This window comes from Leuresthes tenuis, unplaced genomic scaffold (assembly GCF_036924035.1).
Source record: "Leuresthes tenuis unplaced genomic scaffold, fLeuTen1.0.hap1 SCAF_2, whole genome shotgun sequence".
Taxonomy (NCBI): Eukaryota; Metazoa; Chordata; class Actinopteri; order Atheriniformes; family Atherinopsidae; genus Leuresthes; species Leuresthes tenuis.
This window is the reverse complement of record NW_027325356.1, coordinates 29,281,467-29,307,840: the sequence shown is the minus strand read 5'-3', so window position 1 is coordinate 29,307,840 and position 26,374 is coordinate 29,281,467. Positions and strand designations below refer to the sequence as shown.

Genomic DNA, 26,374 nt, shown 5'->3' with positions numbered 1-26,374 from the left:
GGCTAGTTGGCATAGCCACCTTCCCCATGGTGAGCTTTGCTTGGTTGAGACGCTTGCTCCCCCCCCTTTCTCCTCGGCTGACCAAGTAGGAACAATCGGGCCCTATTCGATGGCTGCCTTGTCTTTTACTCTGTGCAAAAGACAAGGCAGCCACAAACACCACGGGAACACCCGATTGAGGCTTTTTTCTGACCGCTAATTCGGTGTCGCGTTTCTTTCAAGCAATTCTCCCGGTTAGCCCGCACTCGGCTCGCTCCCAGAGCCGTGTTAAAGTCTACTTCGCATTCACTCTCTTTTCTCAGCAGATTAAAAGAAAGTTTCATCTTGGGCTCCCTGAAACTTCCATCCTGCACCGCTGTTTACTTTTTCACAAGAGCAGAGAAGAGCGCACCGTTCCCAGCGGCACTGCAGTACCAGGTCGATGCTAAGAGTGAATGGAGAAGGCTCCTTTTTCAACTTCTATTCCTAAAAATCCATTTAATATGTAGTCCTCGTATAGAGGACATATCAGATATTAAACTGAGTCTTTATGGTGTTATTTCACCCATTAACACTTAAGGTACCTCATACAGTGGCTGTGATATGGTTACTTAACAAAATATCTTTACCAGACATCTCTCCTACATAACTGTTCTTCTTTCACAGCCACACCTTGTTGTCGAGAGATGTGCTACACTTAATCCATCCACACTGCTACCTACCCCACAGATGGAAAGCCTCATGATTGCATGTCAGAAATAACCATCAGTGTTTTACCCAGGCCAGACTTAACTGATACAACGTTGTACTTTGTAGAATGAGAAAGAACTTCTTCAGCAATAAGCATCTCTCGACATATGACGAAATACAGATTTTGCAATAAAATGAATTCCTTCTATCAGCCTGACTTAAGACTGTTTGTCCTCCTTATTTATCCACTTCAAATCTGAATGTCCACCCATAATTCCTGAAAAATGGGTAAAAAAAGGTACGAATGCCCAACCATACATCATCAAAAGCAGGAGTGGATGTGTTCGGCTACAAGAAGGTTTGAATGTCCATCAATAATTGCTTTAAAACATGAAAGAAAATTTTCGAATATCAAACCGCACATGATCATAAGCAGGAGTGGAGGTGTTCAGCTGCAAGAAGGTTTGAATGTCCGAGCATAGTTTGTAAAAAGCGGGTAAGAAAAGGTGCCAATGCCAGAACATACACCATCAAAAGAGGGAGCGGAGGTGTTCCGCTGTAAGAAGGTGTGAATGTCCGACCATAGTTGGTAAAAAGCGGGTAAGAAAAGGTAAAATACCCGACTGTACACAATCAATAGTGGGAGCGGAGTTGTTCGGCTACAAGAAGGTGTGAAAGTCCGACCATGGTTTGTAAAAAGCGAGTAAGAAAACGTTTGAATGCCCGAATATATACCATCAAAAGCGGAAGTGGAGGTGTTCGGCTGCAAGAAGGTGTGAATGTCCAGCCATAATTACTCACAAACATGTAAGAAAAGGTAGTATTGCCAGACCATACATAATCAAAACAGGGAGCGGAGTTTGTTAAGCTGCAAGGTGTGAATGTCTGCCTATAGTTTGTAAAAAGCGGGTGATAAAAGGTAAGAATGCCGAACCATAATCGAAGCAGAGATGTTTGGCTGGTATTTATCAATGTCTAGATAGATTTCAACAAAAAACAACTTTGTATTTTGCAGTAAAAGAAAGAGCAACACTAAAGGTTCAGAAATCCGAGAAAAAGCTTTTCGTGAGTTCTGCATGATTTTGGATTTTGCGTATAAAATGCATTCCTTCACTCAAACTATGTTAAAACTGTTTTGTCCTTCATATTTACCATGTCTAGAAAGATTTAAACAAAAACAACAACGTTGTACTTTGTAGTAAAAGAAAGAGCAAATCTAAAGGTTCGAATGCCCGAATATACACAATCAAAAGCTATCATAGATTGTTAAATCATAGATCGCTTTACTGCCAAAATGATCTAATTTAATGGATTGGTTTAGACATGCATAACAGCATTTTAAGAACAAAGAGAGAAACAAAAAGGGACAACGTTTCATGGTGGAAGGTGATGTATAAATAATTGTGTATATGATGAAGGAGAGACCAATTGAGCACCACAGCCATTTCGCAGCACAGGGACAGCAGTCCAAGTTAAAGGATCTCCCACGTAGTATCACCTGTCACACTGTGTCAAGGCATCAAAAGAAGAAAAAATCACCAAACTCAAGGACAAAGAGACGAAGACTCCGGTGAACGAAGAGAGAGGACTGACAAACCAGAAATACAAAAGGATGCTCGATATCAAGATCCAAAAGAAGAGGCTAACAATGCCACGAACACTTACGATGCTGGGAATGATGCCAGCAATGAACAGAGAAGAAGATTCAGTGTCATCAATCTGCAACACGTGCCTCTAATGAGGGAGTGAATATAGAATCCTCAACGATTACAACGTCTCTGGGAACTGTGACAACAACAAGGTTTAAACCATTTTGATATATATTGTAACCTATTGGCTAAGGAATAGTGCTGAAAATGAGGTCAATCTAATCCACCACTGTCCTTGGTCTTCTGTAGGGTTTTTAAACTAAGGGTTTGTTTTTCCACAGAAATTTGGAGATGCATGAATCTAGTGACTTAAACCAAGTAGCAGATGGTTTTATGGGGATCATTGAGAACAAATAGTTAACTTTTGGTAGTATCATCATTTTAATGGTTGTAACTCTCCCCATAAGTGATATAGGTAAGGACTTCCAACGAGAGAGCTCGTCCTCTACACTCTTTAATAATTGCACATAATTTAGCTTTGTTAGCTCTGAGAGCCTGGAGGAAATGTTTATGCCTAAATATCTAATATTTCCTGACTGTAAAGTGATCGCAGGTATATTCTGGACCCTACAGTTAATGGGCAGAACTGTGGTCTTAGACCAGTTGATAGAGTAGTCACAAAGTGCAGAGAATTTATTTATGAGTGTGATCGTGTGAGTGAGAGACGTCTGTGAGTTCTGAAGGAAAAGTAATACATCATCAGCATAAAGACTTATTTTATGCTCAATATTTTGGGGTTGGATGCCTTTAATATTTCTATCTTGTCTGATAGCAGCTGCTAAAGGTTTGATGAAAATAGCAAAAAGTGAGGGAGAAAGTGGGCAACCCTGTCTTGTACCTCTCTGCAGACTGAAGCTTGGAGAAGTTTGATCATTTGTCCTGACACTTGCATTTGGGGAGCTATATAATATCCTTATCCAGTTGATGAAGTGTGACACAAACCCGAATTTGTTTAATGTTGCGAATAAAAATTTCCAGTTCACTCCATCAAATGCTTTTTCTGCATCTAGAGAGTCGATTATGGTTTCCAAGTTGTTGATGGTAGAATAGTCTATGAGAAAAAGCGGGTGAGAAAAGGTGCGAATGTCCAACCATACATGATCAAAAGCAGGAGTGGATGTGTTCGGCTACAAGAAGGTTTGAATGCCCGACCATAGTTTGTAAAAAGCGGGTAAGAAAAGGTTCAAATGCCCGAACATACACCATCAAAAGAGGGAGCGGAGATGTTCTGCTGTAAGAAGGTGTGAATGTCTGACCGTAGTTGGTAAAAAGCGGGTAAGAAAAGGTTAAAATATCCGACTGTACACAATCAATAGCGGGAGCGGAGTTTTTCGGCTAAAAGAAGGTGTGAAAGTCTGACCATGGTTTGTAAAAAGCGGGTAAGAAAAGGTTTGAATGCCCGAATATACACCATCAAAAGCGGAAGCGGAGGTGTTCGGCTGCAAGAAGGTGTGAACGTCCGACCAAAGTTTGTAAAACGCAGTTAAGAAAAGTTTCAAATATCCAACCAAACATAATCAAAAGCGGGAGCAAAGGTGTTCGACTGCAAGTAGGTGTGAATGTCAGATCAAAATTTGCAAAAAGCTGATGGGAAAGGGTTTGAATGACCGACAATAATTGCTGAAAAATGTGTTAGAAAAGGCATCATCAAAAACAGGAGAAGAGGTGTTCGGCTGCAAGAAGCTGTGAATGTCCAGCCATAATTACTCACAAACGGGTAAGAAAAGGTAGTATTGCCAGACCATAAATGATCAAAACAGGGAGCTGAGTTGTTCCGCTGCAAGAAGGTTTGAATGTCCGACCATAGTTGGTAAAAAGCGGGTAAGAAAAGGTTAAAATACCCGACTGTACACAATCAATAGCGGGAGCGGAGTTGTTCGGCTACTAAAAGGTGTGAAAGTCCAACCATGGTTTCTAAAAAGCGGGTAAGACAAGGTGTGAATGCCCGACAATGTATGATCAAAAGAGGGAGCGGAGGTGTTCAGCAGCAAGAAGGTCTGAATGTCCATCGATAATTGCTAGAAAACATGAAAGAAAATTTTCGAATATCAAACCGCACATGATCATAAGTGGGAGAGGAGGTGTTCAGCTGCAAGAAGGTGTGAATGTCCACCCATAATTCCTGAAAAATGAGTAAAAAAAAAGTGCGAATGCCCAACCATACATCATCAAAAGCAGGAGTGGATGTGTTCGGCTACAAGAAGGTTTGAATGTCCGAGCATAGTTCGTAAAAAGCGGGTAAGAAAAGATTCCAATGCCCGAACATACACCATCAAAAGAGGGAGCGGAGGTGTTCCGCTGTAAGAGGGTGTGAATGTCCGACCATAGTTGGTAAAAAGCGGGTAAGAAAATGTTAAAATACCCGACTGTACACAATCAAAAGAGGCAGCGGAGTTGTTCAGCTAAGAGAAGGTGTGAATGTCCGACCATGGTTTGTAAAAAAGCGGGTAAGAAAAGGTTCGTATGCCCGAATATACACCATCAAAAACGGAAGCGGAGGTGTTCAGCTTCAAGAAGGTGTGAACGTCCGACCAAAGGTTGTAAAAAGCAGTTAGCTGTTCGACTGCAAGTAGGTGTGAATGTAAGATCATAATTTGCAAAAAGCTGATGAGAAAAGGTGAGAATTCCTGACTATACACCATCAAATGTGGGAGTGGAGTTGATCGGCTGGTATTTATCAATGTCTAGATAGATTTCAACAAAAAACAACGTTATATTTTGCAGTAAAAGAAAGAGCAACACTAATGGTTCAGAAATCCGAGAAAAAGCTTTTCGTGAGTTCTGCATGATTTGGGATTTTATGTATAAAATGCATTCCTTCACTCAAACCAAGTGGAAACTGCTTTGTCCTTCATATTTATCAATGTCTAAATCGACTTCAACAAAAAAAACAACATTGGACTTTGCAGTAAAAGAAAGAGCAAATCTAAAGATTCAGGAATCCGAGAATAAGCTTACTTTCATGAGTTCTGCACGATTTGGGATTTTATCTATAAAATGAATTCCTTCACTCAAACTATGTTAAAACGGCTTTTAACTTCATATTTATCAATGTCTAGATCGACTTCAACAAAGAAGAACATTGGATTTTGCAATAGAAGAAAGAGCAACACTGAAGGATCAGGAATCCGAGAATAAGCTTATTATCATATCTTCTGCATGATTTCGGATTTTATGTATAAAATGAATTCCTTCACTCAAACCAAGTGAAAACTGCTTTGTCCTTCATATTTATCAATGTCTAAATCGATTTCAACAAAGAACGTTGTATTTTGCAGGATAGGAAAGTGCAACACTGGAGGATCAGGAATCCGAGAATAAGCTTCTTTTCATACGTTCTGCATGATTTGGGATTTTATGTATAAAATGAATTCCTTCACTCAAACCAAGTTAAAACTGCTTTGTCCTTCATATTTATCAATGTCTAGATCGACTTCAACAAAGAAAAACATTGTATTTTGCAGTAGAAGAAAGTGCAACAGTGAAGGACGAGGAATCCGAGAATAAGCTTGTTTTCATACGTTCTGCATGATTTGGGATTTTATGTATAAAATTAATTCCTTCACTCAAACTATGTTAAAACTACTTTGTCCTTCATATTTATCAATGTTTAGAAAGATTTAAACAAAAAAACAACATTGGACTTTGCAGTAAAAGAAAGAGCAAATCTAAAGTTTCAGGAATCCGAGAATAAGCTTACTTTCATGAGTTCTGCACGATTTGGGATTTTATCTATAAAATGAATTCCTTCACTCAAACTATGTTAAAACGGCTTTTACCTTCATATTTATCAATGACTAGATAGATTTAAACAAAAAACAACATTGGACTGTGCAGTAAAAGAAAGAACCAATCAAAAGGTGCAGGAATCCGAGAATAAGCTTATTTTCATGAGTTCTGCACGATTTCGGATTTTACTATAAAATGAATTCCTTCACTCAAACTATGTTAAAATTGCTTTTAACTTCATATTTATCAATGTCTAGATCGACTTCAACAAAGAAGAACATTGGATTTTGCAATAGAAGAAAGAGCAACACTGAAGGATCAGGAATCCGAGAATAAGCTTCTTTTCATACGTTCTGCATGATTTGGGATTTTATGTATAAAATGAATTCCTTCACTCAAACCAAGTTAAAACTGCTTTGTCCTTCATATTTATCAATGTCTAGATCGACTTCAACAAAGAAAAACATTGTATTTTGCAGTAGAAGAAAGTGCAACAGTGAAGGACGAGGAATCCGAGAATAAGCTTCTTTTCATACGTTCTGCACGATTTGGGATTTTATGTATAAAATGAATTCCTTCACTCAAACCAAGTGGAAACTGCTTTGTCCTTCATATTTATCAATGTCTATATCGATTTCAACAAAGAACAACGTTGTGGACATTCACACCTACTTGCAGTCGAACAGCTCTGCTCCCGCTTTTGATTATGTTTGGTTGGATATTCGAACCTTTTCTTAACTGCTTTTTACAAACTTTGGTCGGACGTTCACACCTTCTTGCACCCAAACACCTCTGCTTCCGCTTTTGATAGTATATATTCGGGATTCAAACCTTGTCTTACCCGCTTTTTACAAACCATGGTTGGACTTTCACACCTTCTCGTTGCCGAACAATTACCCCCCTTCTATTGATTGTGTACAGTCGGGTATTTTAACCTTTTCTTACCCGCTTTTTACGAACTAAGGTCGGACATTCACACCTTCTTACAGCGGAACACCTCCGCTCCCTCTTTTGATGGTGTATGTTCGCGCATTCGAACCTTTTCTTACCCATTTTTTACAAACTATGCTCGGACATTCAAACCTTCTTGTAGCCGAACACATCCACTCCTGCTTTTGATGATGTATGGTTGGGCATTCCCACCTTTTCTCACCCGCTTTTTGCAAACTATGGTCGGCCGTTCACTGCTTCCTCTCCACCATACTTGTATGGTGAGATATTCACACCCACTTGCATCCGAAGTCCTCCGCCCCCATTTTTGTTGATATTTAGTCGGTCATTCGCACCTAACCCGCTTATGGCAAACTATGGCCTTCTTGCAGCCAAACACCTCTGATCTCGCTTTTGATGATGTAAGGTTGGGCATTCAGACCTTGCTTCACCTGCTTTTCACCAAATATAGTCGGACATTCACACCTTCTTGCAGCCGAAAACTTCCGCTCCACCTTTTAGTGTTTTATCACACCTTTTTTTAACCACATTTCATAGATTATGGTTGGAAATTCTCAACCACTCTCATCCGTAGACCTCTCCTCCCTCTTTTGTCAATATATTTGAACTTTAGTTGGACATTCACACCTTCTTGCAGCTGAACCACCTCCGCTTCCCTGTTTTGATCATGTATGGTCTGGCAATACTACCTTTTCTTACCCGTTTGTGAGTAATTATGGCTGGACATTCACACCTACTTGCAGCCGAAAACATCCACTCCTGCTTTTGATGATGTATGGTTGGGCATGCGCACCTTTTTTTACCCATTTTTCAGGAATTATGGGTGGACATTCAGACCACCCATAATTCAGACAGTCAGACCTTCTTGCAGCTGAAAACCTCCTGAAAACCTCCTACATTGTTGGGCATTCGCACCTTGTCTTACCCGCTTTTTACAAACTTTAGTCGGACATTCACACCTTCTTGCAGTTGAACCACCTCCGCTCCCTGTTTTGATGATGTATGGTTGGGCATTCGCACCTTTTTTTACCCATTTTTCAGGAATTATGGGTGGACATTCAGACCACCCATAATTCAGACATTCAGACCTTCTTGCAGCTGAAAACCTCCTGAAAACCTCTTACATTGTTGGGCATTCGCACCTTGTCTTACCCGCTTTTTACAAACTTTAGTCGGACATTCACACCTTCTTGCAGTTGAACCACCTCCGCTCCCTGTTTTGATTATGTATGGTCTGGCAATACTACCTTTTCTTACCCGTTTGTGAGTAATTATGGCTGGACATTCACACCTACTTGCAGCCGAACACCACCTCTCTCGCTTTTGATGATGTATGGACCCGGCATTCTTACCTTTTCTAACACATTTTTCAACAATTATGGTCGGAGATTCACACCTAATTGCAGCCGAACAACTCCGCTCCCGCATTTGATTGTGTATAGTCGGGAATTCTCACCCTTTCTCATCAGCTTTTTGCAATTTATGATCTTACATTCACACCTACTTGCAGTCGAACAGCTCTGCTCCCGCTTTTGATTATGTTTGCTTGGATATTCGAACCTTTTCTTAACTGCTTTTTAAAAACTTTGGTTGGACGTTCAAACCTTCTTGTAGCCGAACACGTCCACTCCTGCTTTTGATGATGTATGGTTGGGCATTCCCACCTTTTTTTTAACCATTTTTCAGGAATTATTGGTGGACATTCACACCTTACAGCGGAACACCTCCGCTCCCTCATTTAATGGTATATGTTCGGGCATTCAAACCTTTTCTTACCCGCTGTTTACAAACTATGGTCGGACATTCAAACCTTATGTAGCCGAACACATCCACTCCTGCTTTTGATGATGTATGGTTGGGCATTCGAACCTACTTGTTGCCCGCTTTTCATTAATTATGGGTGGACATTCACACCTTGTCGCAGCCAAACACCTCCGCTCCCTGTTTTAATCATGTATGGTTTGACATTTGCACTTTTCTCACACACTTTTTACTATTGTCGGCCATTCACAGCTTCCTCTCCACCATACTTGTATGGTGGGATATTCACACCCACTTGCATCCGAAGACCTCCGTCCCCATTTTTGTTGATATTTAGTCGGTCATTCGCACCTTACCCGCTTTTGGCAAACTATGGCCTTCTTGCAGCCAAACACCTCTGATCTCGCTTTTGATGATGTAAGGTTGGGCATTCAGATCTTGCTTCACCTGCTTTTCACCAAATATAGTCGGACATTCACACCTTCTTGCAGCCGAACACTTCCGCTCCACCTTTTAGTGTTCTATCACACCTTTTTTTTCCCCCGCATTTTATAGATCATGGTTGGAAATTCTCAACCACTCTCATCCGAAGACCTCTCCTCCCGCTTTTGTTAATATATTTGAACTTTAGTCGGACAATCACACCTACTTGCAGCCGAACACCTCCTCTCTTGCTTTTGATGATGTATGGACCGGCATTCTTACCTTTTCTAACACATTTTTCAGCAATTATGGTCGGAGATTCACACCTACTCACAGCCGAACAACTCCGCTCCCGCATTTGATGGTGTATAGTCGGGCATTCTCACCCTTTCTCATCAGCTTTTTGCAAATTATGATCTGACATTCACACCTACTTACAGTCGAACAGCTCTGCTCCCGCTTATGATTATGTTTGGATGGATATTCAAACCTTTTCTTAACTGCTTTTTAGAAACTTTGGTCGGGCGTTCACACCTTCTTGCAGCCGAACACCTCCGCTTCCGCATTTCATGGTGTATAGTCAGGCATTCTCACCCTTTCTCATCAGCTTTTTACAAATTATGGTCGGACATTCACACCTACTTGCAGCCGAATACTTCCGCTCCACCTTTTAGTGATGTATGGTTGGCATTTGCACCTTTTCTTACCTTCTTTTTATACTGATTGCTGAAGATTAAGTTGTTCTTTCTAAAACTACAAAATTTTTTTAATTGTTCAAACTCGATTTGAAGTGGATAAATAAGGAGGACAAACGGCAGGCTGATAGAAGGAATTAATTTTATAGCAAAATCTGTATTTCGTCATATGTCGAGAGATGCTTATTGCTGAAGAAGTTTTTTCTCATTCTACAAAGTACAACGTTGTATCAGTTAAGTCTGGCCTGGGTAAAACACTGATGGGTATTTCTGACATGCAATCATGAGGCTTTCCATCTGTGGGGTAGGTAGCAGTGTGGATGGATTAAGTGTAGCACATCTCTCGACAACAAGGTGTGGCTGTGAAAGAAGAACAGTTATGTAGGAGAGATGTCTGGTAAAGATATTTTGTTAAGTAACCATATCACAGCCACTGTATGAGGTACCTTAAGTGTTAATGGGTGAAATAACACCATAAAGACTCAGTTTAATATCTGATATGTCCTCTATACGAGGACTACATATTAAATGGATTTTTAGCAATAGGAGTTGAAAAAGGAGCTTGCTCCGTTCACTCCAAGCATCGACCCGGTACTGCAGTGCCACTGGGAACGGTGCGCTCTTCTCTGCTCTTGTGCAAAAGCAAACAGCGGTGCAGGATGGAAGTTTCAGGGAGCCCAAGATGAAACTTTCTTTTAATCTGCTGAGAAAAGAGAGTGAATGCGAAGTGGACTTTAACACGAATCTGGGAGCGAGCCGATTGCGGGCTAACCGGGAGAATTGCTTGAAAGAAACGCGACACCGAATGAGCGGTCAGAACAAAGCCTCAATACGGTGTTCCCGTGGTGTTTGTGGCTGCCTTGTCTTTTGCACAGAGTAAAAGACAAGGCAGCCATCGAATAGGGCCCGATTGTTCCTACTTGGTCAGCCGAGGAGCAAGGGGGGGGAGCAAGCGTCTCAACCAAGCAAAGCTCACCATGGGGAAGGTGGCTATGCCAACTAGCCTGATGCCCTGCTCCCGCAGTGATGGATAATCGTACTCTGGTTTCTCTTCATAACGTACAAGTCTTTCGCCTTTTACTAAACACTTCCGTGGAGAGCAGCACTAATGAGTTGTTTCTAATTTTGGCAGGCTTTACCTTTGCGGGTGAAGCCCTTTCTGTCTGTGAAAAAGAAATCTTGTTACTGTGCAGAGTGACTTCTCTGAGTAGAGTTGCCTTACTTGTTGCGACTGTGCCGATGTTGCTTGAATGGTGCTCGCTGGAGCGTGCGGGAGTGCAAAGTTATGCCATTTAAGGGCTGAAGAGTGCTCAGTGCAGCGGGTGGGCGGAGGTGCAAAGTGACACTCTGGCCACCTATGGCCATAAAAAGAACACCGCTACAAGTGCGCATTGTGCCAGGAAGGGCCCTCGGACGTGAACCAGTGAACAGTTATTGCTTCTCTGCCTTCTGCTATTGCTTGGACCTTTTTTTCGTGTGACTCCGGCTCCTTCGTCCGAGTGAGCACAGAGGCGAAGCTTCTTTGTGGCTGCGTCCTTGGCCTGCAGCCTCTTGGGCTGTTGCTACTGCCATCTGGATCACAGCCACGGGGGGAATCTGCTTGTGCCTTCTTACCAGCAAGTTTCTTGAGGTCCATATGGCGTCTTTGATGGCGGCCAGGGTGAGCCACCTTTTGACAAATTCCTCTTTCCTGAGGTTCTGATTTTGACTCACCCCATAAAGCACCAGTTGTGCTGACAGGACCTCTCTTGCTGGTAAGTACGGGAAATTTAAGGAGTCGGCTGTTGCCCACAAGTCCACAGCAGCACTGCACTCCCAGAAGAAATGCCTCACCGTCTCAGGCGCGCCACAACCTGGACCGGGGCAGGTGGCCGTCGCCGACATACCCCTGGAGTGCATGACCTGACTGGGAGAATCTTGTGAGCCACCATCCATGACAAATCCCAAAGTCTGTTCAGAAGAGCTGAAAGGTTCACACTGCGCCAAACTGTTGAGGGCTCGCCAAGAGTGAGCCCAAGCACTGGACTCACTGGGGCCTGCTCCTGCACAACAGAGAGCAAAGATCGATGGCACGTTAAAACTTGTACATCTTCTTGTTCTAAATTAAAATGGTTTAAAAATGTCTTTATAAAAGCATAACTTTTTGTTAGATTAAAAGACACAGGTACTTTCAGGTCTGATGGTAAAAGTCGTAATCTTCTCATGTAGGCCCCCATCCATAATCTTGCCATTGCAGCTGCCGCTGGGTTTTTGGATGGGTTAATTGCACACTTTAATTGGACAGAGGTAAAGAGACTTCCTAAAAACAAATACAGATCTGGTACTGCTTTCCCTCCTTTCACTTTTGGCTTCTTCAGTACTTCCCTCCTCAACCTTTCCCATTTGGAGTTCCATAAAAAATAAAAGATGGATCGTTCCAGGTCTAAAATAATTTCTTTTTAGAATAAGTAAATGAATAAAGTTTTGTCTAGCAGGTCAAATATGTGCAAAATACAATCAACAGGGCAATCTAAGACCAAAACGAAGATAATTCCCTAAGCCAGTGTATCTTTTTCAACATATTTGTTTGGATTTCATTATTTCATTATTGTGTAGATTTCATTGAACTAAATTAATGTTAAGGGAAACGATTCTGCTCAGTGACAACAGAGGTTTTTACCAAATGGACTGAAATATTTCCATGTGCACAAGCCGATGCACTCTCAGTAGCAAAAGCACGGGTAAAATAAATAATTTCTAGATTTGAAATTCCTGAAAAGATCTTCAGTGATAATTTGACACACTGTGTAAACAACGTCATCTCACTGATGGCAAAGAACTTAAAATAGACCTTAGAAACGACTGTGCATATCATCCACAATCAGCAGGTTTCGTGGAGAGACACAATGGAATAATTAAGTCAAGACTGAAAAAAATCATGGAAGAAATGGGAAATATTGGGTTTACTGTTTACCATCCTAAAAATGCATCCTCCAACTAGCACAAGATGAACTCCATTTGAGAAAAGGTATGGAAGACCATTTGTACTCCCACAGTCAAAACACAGTCATCAACTGACATGATGAAGAAAAAAATAAAAAGAGAAGAAACCTTAGCAAATATTAACAAGTAGAGAGATCTCTTCTGTTTAGTCTGTTCCAGGTGAACCGGTGAAGGAATCTCTGAAGACAGTAAAACCCGGGGACTGGATCATCATCAAAGTGATAAAGAAAAAGAACTGGTCCAGCCCAATGGGGGGAAGGTCCATTTCAGGTACTACTTACATCACTCACAGCAGCTGAAGGACTTCTTGGATTCACTTATCACATTGTACCACGACCTTCAGAAGTAGGGAAAGATTATTTACCCACCACTGTTTTCTGAGGCAAAAGTCTGACTACAAAGGGGAATTCTCTCAACAGGAGGGGGTTCATCTCAACCTCAGTGAAGAAAACAACGGCTAACATGAGAACATAGGGTGTGACTAAAATAACCATACAGAGTACCACCACTGTCCCCTTGACATAGAAAGTGCCACACTAGTAATAACATTTATTTAAACTTGGAGATAAATGGAGAAAATAATCTCATATACAATAGCTGAGACAAAAAAAAAAAAAAAAACTTTTGAAGACACGATTAAAACAACATTTAGAACATACAATAAGCTTAAAAGGAGTGACAAAGCTGCGACTGCGAAGGCATAGAAGTCTAATTAAAAACAGGAGCAGTAGGACAGACTTTTCTGAAATCTGAGTAAGCTCTGGGAATCAAATTTAGATAATGATCAGACTTGGCCTTTCTTATTTCTGCTGTACCTTTATTTCTAAGCTTCCTAAAAGCAAGGCAATGACCCGGGTCATATGCCCAGCTAGCATCCAAGGTTTATTCATTTTTTAAGTAAAGAAGACAGTTCTGACGAAAGCCAGGGACTAGACCTGTTCTAAGTTCTATACTTTTTAAAAGGGGCGTGTTTATCAACTATGGAATTAGAAGATTTACAAAAATGGTCAAGTGCTAGATCTTCATCTGGGATTTTAACAGTGTCATGAGTATAACTATTCAACAGATCAGTTAAAAAAAAATCCTTCTCATGGAGATGTTTCAGGATCTGGATACCAAGCGTGGACCTAATGTTTTCATTTTTGTAATTCTGATACAGGCTATTGAGCAGTGATAACTAACACCAAGTTCAGATACTGCGGATTTTCTACCTTTGATTTGTTAAGATTGAGCCAATCAGGGACAACCTTGAAGGATCTCTTAAGATTGGTTTTGTAGGATCAGTAATTACCTGAGAAAGGTTGATATTGGTACACACCTTTTTTAAATGATCAGAGGCAGAGTTCAACTTGTTTAAATTAAAATTGCCACACAGAGATTGGGTTTAGGCCACATGCACACAGAATGACATCAACAAATATAAGAAATATTAAACATTTACACATAGATTTTTGAATACATGTAGAGGAATGATACTTTGAAATGTGCTCATTGCGGAGTTATGATGAGTTGAGTAATGAACTATTCTGGGAAAGAGGTTCTATTCCCAGCATCATGATGGACACTCCTGATATAGAAGGTTTCGCTAACGCATTGGAATTGTTGTACTATTTTCATATGCATGTGCAATGAAGAATTGCTTGCTGCTGATAAATGCAAAGAAGAACAGCTTACACATAGATGCTCACATATAGGCTGCTGAATGCAATGAAGACCTGCTTATCCAGTAAAGTTCAATGTCAATGTGTAATATTCAATTAGGATTTGCAAAACAGTGAAGTTAAACAATGAATGGGTCCATAGTCGGTATGACAAGACTAAAGGAATATTTACCTGGGTGTACGTTCAAACAGAGATGAGAAAATTGCGATAAATAATTGTTTGTTTGTTTGTTAGTATGTATATGAATGTTATGTGTATAAACTGTGTTGAGTTGTAGTTACTCAGTGGTGTCTCAGTGAAACAACCGACGGGGGAAGCCTTGCGGTGACAACAAAAGCAGTGTTTTACTGATCAGTCAAGTTGCTCCAGTGTACTCCATACAAACTGGTTGGTTACTGAAGGGATAGAAAATGGGGAATACTTGTTTTAAAGCAAACAAGGAATTAGATGGGAAAAATACATGTTTTAACGGGACCCAGACAATATTAAATACTCAGACAGATGGGAGAAGAAGTGTAGTTTTGTAGGAAATCACAAAATTATTACATAAAATTAGTGAAATTAATTGAAGAATGCCTTTCTGAAGAGCTGTTTACCACAGATGAGCAGCTTTGCAACCAAGCACATTGTAGATCGCTTTACTGCCAAAATGATCTAATTTAATGGATTGGTTTAGACATGCATAACAGCATTTTAAGAACAAAGAGAGAAACAAAAAGGGACAACGCTTCATGGTGGAAGGTGATGTATAAATAACTGTGTATATGATGAAGGAGAGACCATTTGAGCACCACAGCCATTTCGCAGCACAGGGACAGCAGTCCAAGTTAAAGGATCTCCCACGTGGTATCACCTGTCACACTGTGTCAAGGCATCAAAAGAAGAAAAAATCACCAAACTCAAGGACAAAGAGACGAAGACTCCGGTGAACGAAGAGAGAGGACTGACAAACCAGAAATACAAAAGGATGCTCGATATCAAGATCCAAAAGAAGAGGCTAACAATGCCACGAACACTTACGATGCTGGGAATGATGCCAGCAATGAACAGAGAAGAAGATTCAGTGTCATCAATCTGCAACACGTGCCTCTAATGAGGGGGTGAATATAGAATCCTCAACGATTACAACGTCTCTGGGAACTGTGACAACAACAAGGTTTAAACCATTTTGATATATATTGTAACCTATTGGCAAAGGACTAGTGCTGAAAATGAGGTAAATCTAATCCACCACTGTCCTTGGTCTTCTGTAGGGTTTTTAAACTAAGGGTTTGTTTTTCCACAGAAATTTGGAGATGCATGAATCTAGTGACTTAAACCAAGTAGCAGATGGTTTTATGGGGATCATTGAGAACAAATAGTTAACTTTTGGTAGTATCATCATTTTAATGGTTGTAACTCTCCCCATAAGTGATATAGGTAAGGACTTCCAACGAGAGAGCTCGTCCTCTATTCTCTTTAATAATTGCACATAATTTAGCTTTGTTAGCTCTGAGAGCCTGGAGGAAATGTTTATGCCTAAATATCTAATATTTCCTGACTGTAAAGTGATCGCAGGTATATTCTGGACCCTACAGTTAATGGGCAGAACTGTGGTCTTAGACCAGTTGATAGAGTAGTCACAAAGTGCAGAGAATTTATTTATGAGTGTGATCGTGTGAGTGAGAGACATCTGTGAGTTCTGAAGGAAAAGTAATACATCATCAGCATAAAGACTTATTTTATGCTCAATATTTTGGGGTTGGATGCCTTTAATATTTCTATCTTGTCTGATAGCAGCTGCTAAAGGTTTGATTAAAATAGCAAAAAGTGAGGGAGAAAGTTGGTAACCCTGTCTTGTACCTCTCTGCAGACTGAAGCTTGGAGAAGTTTGATCATTTGTCCTGACACTTGCATTTGGGGAGCTATATAATATCCTTATCCAGTTGATGAAGTGTGACACAAACCCGAATTTGTTTAATGTTGCGAATAAAAATTTCCAATTCACTCCATCAAATGCTTTTTCTGCATCTAGAGAGTCGATTATGGTTTCCAAGTTGTTGATGGTAGAATAGTCTATGAGAAAAAGCGGGTGAGAAAAGGTGCGAATGTCCAACCATACATTATCAAAAGCAGGAGTTGATGTGTTCGGCTACAAGAAGGTTTGAATGCCCGACCATAGTTTGTAAAAAGCGGGTAAGAAAAGGTTCAAATGCCCGAACATACACCATCAAAAGAGGGAGCGGAGGTGTTCCGCTGTAAAAAGGTGTGAATGTCTGACCGTAGATGGTAAAAAGCGGGTAAGAAAAGGTTAAAATATCCGACTGTACACAATCAATAGCGGGAGCGGAGTTTTTCGGCTAAAAGAAGGTGTGAAAGTCCGACCATGGTTTGTAAAAAGCGGGTAAGAAAAGGTTTGAATGCCCGAATATACACCATCAAAAGCGGAAGCGGAGGTGTTCAGCTGCAAGAAGGTGTGAACGTCCGACCAAAGTTTGTAAAACGCAGTTAAGAAAAGGTTCGATTATCCAACCAAACATAATCAAAAGCGGGAGCAAAGGTGTTCGACTGCAAGTAGGTGTGAATGTCAGATCATAATTTGCAAAAAGCTGATGGGAAAGGGTGTGAATGACCGACAATAACTGCTGAAAAATGTGTTAGAAAAGGTAAGAATGCCGGACCATTCATCATCAAAAGCGGGAGAAGAGGTGTTCGGCTGCAAGAAGCTGTGAATGTCCAGCCAAAATTACTCACAAACGGGTAAGAAAAGGTAGTATTGCCAGACCATAAATGATCAAAACAGGGAGCGGAGTTGTTCGGCTACTAAAAGGTGTGAAAGTCCGACCATGGTTTCTAAAAAGCGGGTAAGACAAGGTGTGAATGCCCGACAATGTATGATCAAAAGAGGGAGCGGAGGTGTTCAGCAGCAAGAAGGTCTGAATGTCCATCGATAATTGCTAGAAAACATGAAAGAAAATTTTCGAATATCAAACCGCGCATGATCATAAGCAGGAGAGGAGGTGTTCAGCTGCAAGAAGGTGTGAATGTCCACCCATAATTACTGAAAAATGGGTAAGACAAGGTGCCAATGCCCGAACATACACGATCAAAAGAGGGAGCGGAGGTGTTCCGCTGTAATAAGGTGTGAATGTCCAACCATAGTTGGTAAAAAGCGGGTAAGAAAAGGTTAAAATACCCGACTGTACACAATCAAAAGAGGGAGCGGAGTTGTTCAGCAAAGAGAAGGTGTGAAAGTCCGACCATGGTTTCTAAAAAGCGGGTAAGAAAAGGTTCGTATGCCCGAATATAAACCATCAAAAGAGGGAGTGGAGGTGTTCAGCTGCAAGAAGGTCTGAATGTCCATCAATAATTGCTGGAGAACATGAAAGAAAATTTTCGAAAATCAAACCGCACATGATCATAAGTTGGAGAGGAGGTGTTCAGCTGCAAGAAGGTGTGAATGTCCATCCATAATTTCTGAAAAATGGGTAAAAAAAAAGTGCGAATGCCCAACCATACATCATCAAAAGCAGGAGTGGATGTGTTCGGCTACAAGAAGGTGTGAACGTCCAACCAAAGTTTGTAAAAAGCAGTTAAGAAAAGGTGCGAATATCCAACCAAACATAATCAAAAGCGGGAGCAGAGCTGTTCAACTGCAAGTAGGTGTGAATGTCAGATCATAATTTGCAAAAAGCTGATGAGAAAGGGTGAGAATGCCCGACTATACACCATCAAATGCGGGAGCGGAGTTGTTCGGCTGTGAGTAGGTGTGAATCTCCGACCATAATTGCTGAAAAATGTGTTAGAAAAGGTAAGAATGCCGGTCCACACATCATCAAAAGCGAGAGAGGTGGTGTTCGGCTGCAAGTAGGTGTGAATGTCCGACTAAAGTTCAAATATATTAACAAAAGCGGGAGGAGAGGTCTTCGGATGAGAGTGGTTGAGAATTTCCAACCATAATCTATAAAATGGGGGGCGGGGGAAAGTGTGATAGAACACTAAAAGGTGGAGCGGAAGTGTTCGGCTGCTAGAAGGTGTGAATGTCCGACTATATTTGGTGAAAAGCAGGTGAAGCAAGGTCTGAATGCCCAACCTTACGTCATCAAAAGCGAGATCAGAGGTGTTAGGCTGCAAGAAGGCCATAGTTTTGCCATAAGCAGGTAAGGTGCGAATGACCGACTAAATATAAACAAAAGTGGGGGCGGAGGACTTCGGATGCAAGTGGGTGTGAATATCTCACCATACAAGTATGGTGGAGAGGAAGCTGTGAATGGCCGACCATAGTTTGCGAAAAGCGGGTGAGAAAAGGTGCAAATGTCCAACCATACATGATCAAAACAGGTAGCGGAGGTGTTTTGTTGCGACAAGGTGTGAATGTCCACCCATAATTAATGAAAAGCGGGCAACAAGTAGGTTCGAATGCCCAACCATACATCATCAAAAGCAGGAGTGGATGTGTTCGGCTACAAGAAGGTTTGAATGTCCGAGCATAGTTCGTAAAAAGCGGGTAAGAAAAGATTCGAATGCCCGAACGTACACCATCAAAAGAGGGAGCGGAGGTGTTCCGCTGTAAGAGGGTGTGAATGTCCGACCATAGTTGGTAAAAAGCGGGTAAGAAAATGTTAAAATATCCGACTGTACACAATCAAAAGAGGCAGCGGAGTTGTTCAGCTAAGAGAAGGTGTGAATGTCCGACCATGGTTTGTAAAAAGCGGGTAAGAAAAGGTTCGTATGCCCGAATATACACCATCAAAAACGGAAGCGGAGGTGTTCAGCTTCAAGAATGTGTGAACGTCCGATCAAAGGTTGTAAAAAGCAGTTAAGAAAAGGTTCGAATATCCAACCAAACATAATCAAAAGCGGGAGCAGAGCTGTTCGACTGCAAGTAGGTGTGAATGTAAGATCATAATTTGCAAAAAGCTGATGAGAAAAGGTGAGAATTCCTGACTATACACCATCAAATGCGGGAGCGGAGTTGTTCGGCTGTGAGAAGGTGTGAATCTCCGACCATAATTGTTGAAAAATGTGTTAGAAAAGGTAAGAATGCCGGTCCATCCTTATATTCGAACCTTTTCTTAACTGCTTTTTACAAACTTTGGTCGGACATTCACACCTTCTTGCAGCCGAACACCTCCGCTTCCGCTTTTGATGGTATATATTCGGGCATTCGAACCTTTTCTTACCCGTTTTTTGCAAACTATGGTCGGCCATTCACAGCTTCCTCTCCACCATACTTGTATGGTGGGATATTCACACCCACTTTTTTTCACCGCATTTCATAGATTATGGTTGGAAATTCTCAACCACTCTCATCCGTAGACCTCTCCTCCCGCTTTTGTTAATATATTTGAACTTTAGTTGGACATTCACACCTCCTTGCAGCTGAACCACCTCCGCTTCCCTGTTTTGATCATGTATGGTCTGGCAATACTACCTTTTCTCACCCGTTTGTGAGTAATTATGGCTGGACATTCACACCCACTTGCAGCCGAACACCACCTCTCTCGCTTTTGATGATGGATGGACCGGCATTCTTACCTTTTCTAACACATTTTTCAACAATTATGGTCGGAGATTCACACCTTCTCACAGCCGAACAACTCCGCTCCCGCATTTGATGGTGTATAGTTGGGCATTCTCACCCTTTCTCATCAGCTTTTTGCAAATTATGATCTGACATTCACACCTACTTACAGTCGAACAGCTCTGCTCCCGCTTATGATTATGTTTGGATGGATATTCAAACCTTTTCTTAACTGCTTTTTAGAAACTTTGGTCGGGCGTTCACACCTTCTTGCAGCCGAACACCTCCGCTTCCGCATTTCATGGTGTATAGTCAGGCATTCTCACCCTTTCTCATCAGCTTTTTACAAATTATGGTCGGACATTCACACCTACTTGCAGCCGAATACTTCCGCTCCACCTTTTAGTGATGTATGGTTGGCATTTGCACCTTTTCTTACCTTCTTTTTATACTGATTGCTGAAGATTAAGTTGTTCTTTCTAAAACTACAAAATTTTTTTAATTGTTCAAACTCGATTTGAAGTGGATAAATAAGGAGGACAAACGATAGAAGGAATTAATTTTATAGCAAAATCTGTATTTCGTCATATGTCGAGAGATGCTTATTGCTGAAGAAGTTTTTTCTCATTCTACAAAGTACAACGTTGTATCAGCTAAGTCTGGCCTGATGGGTATTTCTGATGGGTATTTCTGACATGCAATCATGAGGCTTTCCATCTGTGGGGTAGGTAGCAGTGTGGATGGATTAAGTGTAGCACATCTCTCGACAACAAGGTGTGGCTGTGAAAGAAGAACAGTTATGTAGGAGAGATGTCTGGTAAAGATATTTTGTTAAGTAACCATATCACAGCCACTGTATGAGGTACCTTAAGTGTTAATGGGTGAAATAACACCATAAAGACTCAGTTTAATATCTGATATGTCCTCTATACGAGGACTACATATTAAATGGATTTTTAGCAATAGGAGTTGAAAAAGGAGCTTGCTCCGTTCACTCCAAGCATCGACCCGGTACTGCAGTGCCACTGGGAACGGTGCGCTCTTCTCTGCTCTTGTGCAAAAGCAAACAGCGGTGCAGGATGGAAGTTTCAGGGAGCCCAAGATGAAACTTTCTTTTAATCTGCTGAGAAAAGAGAGTGAATGCGAAGTGGACTTTAACACGAATCTGGGAGCGAGCCGATTGCGGGCTAACCGGGAGAATTGCTTGAAAGAAACGCGACACCGAATGAGCGGTCAGAACAAAGCCTCAATACGGTGTTCCCGTGGTGTTTGTGGCTGCCTTGTCTTTTGCACAGAGTAAAAGACAAGGCAGCCATCGAATAGGGCCCGATTGTTCCTACTTGGTCAGCCGAGGAGCAAGGGGGGGGAGCAAGCATCTCAACCAAGCAAAGCTCACCATGGGGAAGGTGGCTATGCCAACTAGCCTGATGCCCTGCTCCCGCAGTGATGGATAATCGTACTCTGGTTTCTCTTCATAACGTACAAGTCTTTCGCCTTTTACTAAACACTTCCGTGGAGAGCAGCACTAATGAGTTGTTTCTAATTTTGGCAGGCTTTACCTTTGCGGGTGAAGCCCTTTCTGTCTGTGAAAAAGAAATCTTGTTACTGTGCAGAGTGACTTCTCTGAGTAGAGTTGCCTTACTTGTTGCGACTGTGCCGATGTTGCTTGAATGGTGCTCGCTGGAGCGTGCGGGAGTGCAAAGTTATGCCATTTAAGGGCTGAAGAGTGCTCAGTGCAGCGGGTGGGCGGAGGTGCAAAGTGACACTCTGGCCACCTATGGCCATAAAAAGAACACCGCTACAAGTGCGCATTGTGCCAGGAAGGGCCCTCGGACGTGAACCAGTGGACAGTTATTGCTTCTCTGCCTTCTGCTATTGCTTGGACCTTTTTTTCGTGTGACTCCGGCTCCTTCGTCCGAGTGAGCACAGAGGCGATGCTTCTTTGTGGCTGCGTCCTCGGCCTGCAGCCTCTTGGGCTGTTGCTACTGCCATCTGGATCACAGCCACGGGGGGAATCTGCTTGTGCCTTCTTACCAGCAAGTTTCTTGAGGTCCATATGGCGTCTTTGATGGCGGCCAGGGTGAGCCACCTTTTGACAAATTCCTCTTTCCTGAGGTTCTGATTTTGACTCACCCCATAAAGCACCAGTTGTGCTGACAGGACCTCTCTTGCTGGTAAGTACGGGAAATTTAAGGAGTCGGCTGTTGCCCACAAGTCCACAGCAGCACTGCACTCCCAGAAGAAATGCCTCACCGTCTCAGGCGCGCCACAACCTGGACGGGGGCAGGTGGCCGTCGCCGACATACCCCTGGAGTGCATGACCTGACTGGGAGAATCTTGTGAGCCACCATCCATGACAAATCCCAAAGTCTGTTCAGAAGAGCTGAAAGGTTCACACTGCGCCAAACTGTTGAGGGCTCGCCAAGAGTGAGCCCAAGCACTGGACTCACTGGGGCCCGCTCCTGCACAACAGAGAGCAAAGATCGATGGCACGTTAAAACTTGTACATCTTCTTGTTCTAAATTAAAATGGTTTAAAAATGTCTTTATAAAAGCATAACTTTTTGTTAGATTAAAAGACACAGGTACTTTCAGGTCTGATGGTAAAAGTCGTAATCTTCTCATGTAGGCCCCCATCCATAATCTTGCCATTGCAGCTGCCGCTGGGTTTTTGGATGGGTTAATTGCACACTTTAATTGGACAGAGGTAAAGAGACTTCCTAAAAACAAATACAGATCTGGTACTGCTTTCCCTCCCTTCACTTTTGGCTTCTTCAGTACTTCCCTCCTCAACCTTTCCCATTTGGAGTTCCATAAAAAATAAAAGATGGATCGTTCCAGGTCTAAAATAATTTCTTTTTAGAATAAGTAAATGAATAAAGTTTTGTCTAGCAGGTCAAATATGTGCAAAATACAATCAACAGGGCAATCTAAGACCAAAACGAAGATAATTCCCTAAGCCAGTGTATCTTTTTCAACATATTTGTTTGGATTTCATTATTTCATTATTGTGTAGATTTCATTGAACTAAATTAATGTTAAGGGAAACGATTCTGCTCAGTGACAACAGAGGTTTTTACCAAATGGACTGAAATATTTCCATGTGCACAAGCCGATGCACTCTCAGTAGCAAAAGCACGGGTAAAATAAATCATTTCTACATTTGAAATTCCTGAAAAGATCTTCAGTGATAATTTGACACACTGTGTAAACAACGTCATCTCACTGATGGCAAAGAACTTAAAATAGACCTTAGAAACGACTGTGCATATCATCCACAATCAGCAGGTTTTGTGGAGAGACACAATGGAATAATTAAGTCAAGACTGAAAAAAATCATGGAAGAAATGGGAAATATTGGGTTTACTGTTTACCATCCTAAAAATGCATCCTCCAACTAGCACAAGATGAACTCCATTTGAGAAAAGGTATGGAAAACCATTTGTACTCCCACAGTCAAAACACAGTCATCAACTGACATGATGAAGAAAAAAAGAAAAAGAGAAGAAACCTTAGCAGTATACAAATATTAACAAGTAGAGAGATCTCTTCTGTTTAGTCTGTTCCAGGTGAACCGGTGAAGGAATCTCTGAAGACAGTAAAACCCGGGGACTGGATCATCATCAAAGTGATAAAGAAAAAGAACTGGTCCAGCCCAATGGGGGGAAGGTCCATTTCAGGTACTACTTACATCACCCACAGCAGCTGAAGGACTTCTTGGATTCACTTATCACATTGTACCACGACCTTCAGAAGTAGGGAAAGATTATTTACCCACCACTGTTTTCTGAGGCAAAAGTCTGACTACAAAGGGGAATTCTCTCAACAGGAGGGGGTTCATCTCAACCTCAGTGAAGAAAACAACGGCTAACATGAGAACATAGGGTGTGACTAAAATAACCATACAGAGTACCACCACTGTCCCCTTGACATAGAAAGTGCCACACTAGTAATAACATTTATTTAAACTTGGAGATAAATGGAGAAAATAATCTCATATACAATAGCTGAGACAAAAAAAAACAAAAAACTTTTGAAGACACGATTAAAACAACATTTAGAACATACAATAAGCTTAAAAGGAGTGACAAAGCTGCGACTGCGAAGGCATAGAAGTCTAATTAAAAACAGGAGCAGTAGGACAGACTTTTCTGAAATCTGAGTAAGCTCTGGGAATCAAATTTAGATAATGATCAGACTTGGCCTTTCTTATTTCTGCTGTACCTTTATTTCTAAGCTTCCTAAAAGCAAGGCAATGACCCGGGTCCCTCATATGCCCAGCTAGCATCCAAGGTTTATTTATTTTTTAAGTAAAGAAGACAGTTCTGACGAAAGCCAGGGACTAGACCTGTTCTAAGTTCTATACTTTTTAAAAGGGGCGTGTTTATCAACTATGGAATTAGAAGATTTACAAAAATGGTCAAGTGCTAGATCTTCATCTGGGATTTTAACAGTGTCATGAGTATAACTATTCAACAGATCAGTTAAAAAAAAATCCTTCTCATGGAGATGTTTCAGGATCTGGATACCAAGCGTGGACCTAATGTTTTCATTTTTGCAATTCTGATACAGGCTATTGAGCAGTGATAACTAACACCAAGTTCAGATACTGCGGATTTTCTACCTTTGATTTGTTAAGATTGAGCCAATCAGGGACAACCTTGAAGGATCTCTTAAGATTGGTTTTGTAGGATCAGTAATTACCTGAGAAAGGTTGATATTGGTACACACCTTTTTTAAATGATCAGAGGCAGAGTTCAACTTGTTTAAATTAAAATTGCCACACAGAGATTGGGTTTAGGCCACATGCACACAGAATGACATCAACAAATATAAGAAATATTAAACATTTACACATAGATTTTTGAATACATGTAGAGGAATGATACTTTGAAATGTGCTCATTGCGGAGTTATGATGAGTTGAGTAATGAACTATTCTGGGAAAGAGGTTCTATTCCCAGCATCATGATGGACACTCCTGATATAGAAGGTTTCGCTAACGCATTGGAATTGTTGTACTATTTTCATATGCATGTGCAATGAAGAATTGCTTGCTGCTGATAAATGCAAAGAAGAACAGCTTACACATAGATGCTCACATATAGGCTGCTGAATGCAATGAAGACCTGCTTATCCAGTAAAGTTCAATGTCAATGTGTAATATTCAATTAGGATTTGCAAAACAGTGAAGTTAAACAATGAATGGGTCCATAGTCGGTATGACAAGACTAAAGGAATATTTACCTGGGTGTACGTTCAAACAGAGATGAGAAAATTGCGATAAATAATTGTTTGTTTGTTTGTTAGTATGTATATGAATGTTATGTGTATAAACTGTGTTGAGTTGTAGTTACTCAGTGGTGTCTCAGTGAAACAACCGACGGGGGAAGCCTTGCGGTGACAACAAAAGCAGTGTTTTACTGATCAGTCAAGTTGCTCCAGTGTACTCCATACAAACTGGTTGGTTACTGAAGGGATAGAAAATGGGGAATACTTGTTTTAAAGCAAACAAGGAATTAGATGGGAAAAATACATGTTTTAACGGGACCCAGACAATATTAAATACTCAGACAGATGGGAGAAGAAGTGTAGTTTTGTAGGAAATCACAAAATTATTACATAAAATTAGTGAAATCAATTGAAGAATGCCTTTCTGAAGAGCTGTTTACCACAGATGAGCAGCTTTGCGACCAAGCACATTGTAGATCGCTTTACTGCCAAAATGATCTAATTTAATAGATTGGTTTAGACATGCATAACAGCATTTTAAGAACAAAGAGAGAAACAAAAAGGGACAACGCTTCATGGTGGAAGGTGATGTATAAATAACTGTGTATATGATGAAGGAGAGACCATTTGAGCACCACAGCCATTTCGCAGCACAGGGACAGCAGTCCAAGTTAAAGGATCTCCCACGTGGTATCACCTGTCACACTGTGTCAAGGCATCAAAAGAAGAAAAAATCACCAAACTCAAGGACAAAGAGACGAAGACTCCGGTGAACGAAGAGAGAGGACTGACAAACCAGAAATACAAAAGGATGCTCGATATCAAGATCCAAAAGAAGAGGCTAACAATGCCACGAACACTTACGATGCTGGGAATGATGCCAGCAATGAACAGAGAAGAAGATTCAGTGTCATCAATCTGCAACACGTGCCTCTAATGAGGGGGTGAATATAGAATCCTCAACGATTACAACGTCTCTGGGAACTGTGACAACAACAAGGTTTAAACCATTTTGATATATATTGTAACCTATTGGCAAAGGACTAGTGCTGAAAATGAGGTAAATCTAATCCACCACTGTCCTTGGTCTTCTGTAGGGTTTTTAAACTAAGGGTTTGTT

General features: G+C 41.2%; 5 non-coding genes across 5 annotated transcripts; 4 read left to right on the top strand and 1 right to left on the bottom strand.

Moving 5' to 3' along the window:
• Positions 1-380: 380 nt before the first annotated feature.
• LOC140302549 (U2 spliceosomal RNA) lies at positions 381-563 on the bottom strand. Its single transcript, XR_011915009.1, has one exon. It is a non-coding gene; the product is annotated as a U2 spliceosomal RNA (small nuclear RNA).
• Positions 564-10,319: 9,756 nt separating this feature from the next.
• Positions 10,320-10,502, top strand: LOC140302524 (U2 spliceosomal RNA). Its single transcript, XR_011914987.1, has one exon. It is a non-coding gene; the product is annotated as a U2 spliceosomal RNA (small nuclear RNA).
• Positions 10,503-10,913: 411 nt separating this feature from the next.
• LOC140302615 (U5 spliceosomal RNA) lies at positions 10,914-11,026 on the top strand. Its single transcript, XR_011915069.1, has one exon. It is a non-coding gene; the product is annotated as a U5 spliceosomal RNA (small nuclear RNA).
• Positions 11,027-20,886: 9,860 nt separating this feature from the next.
• LOC140302523 (U2 spliceosomal RNA) lies at positions 20,887-21,069 on the top strand. The gene has a single exon (XR_011914986.1). It is a non-coding gene; the product is annotated as a U2 spliceosomal RNA (small nuclear RNA).
• Positions 21,070-21,480: 411 nt separating this feature from the next.
• On the top strand, positions 21,481-21,593 carry LOC140302614 (U5 spliceosomal RNA). Its single transcript, XR_011915068.1, has one exon. It is a non-coding gene; the product is annotated as a U5 spliceosomal RNA (small nuclear RNA).
• The last annotated feature ends 4,781 nt before the right edge of the window (positions 21,594-26,374 follow it).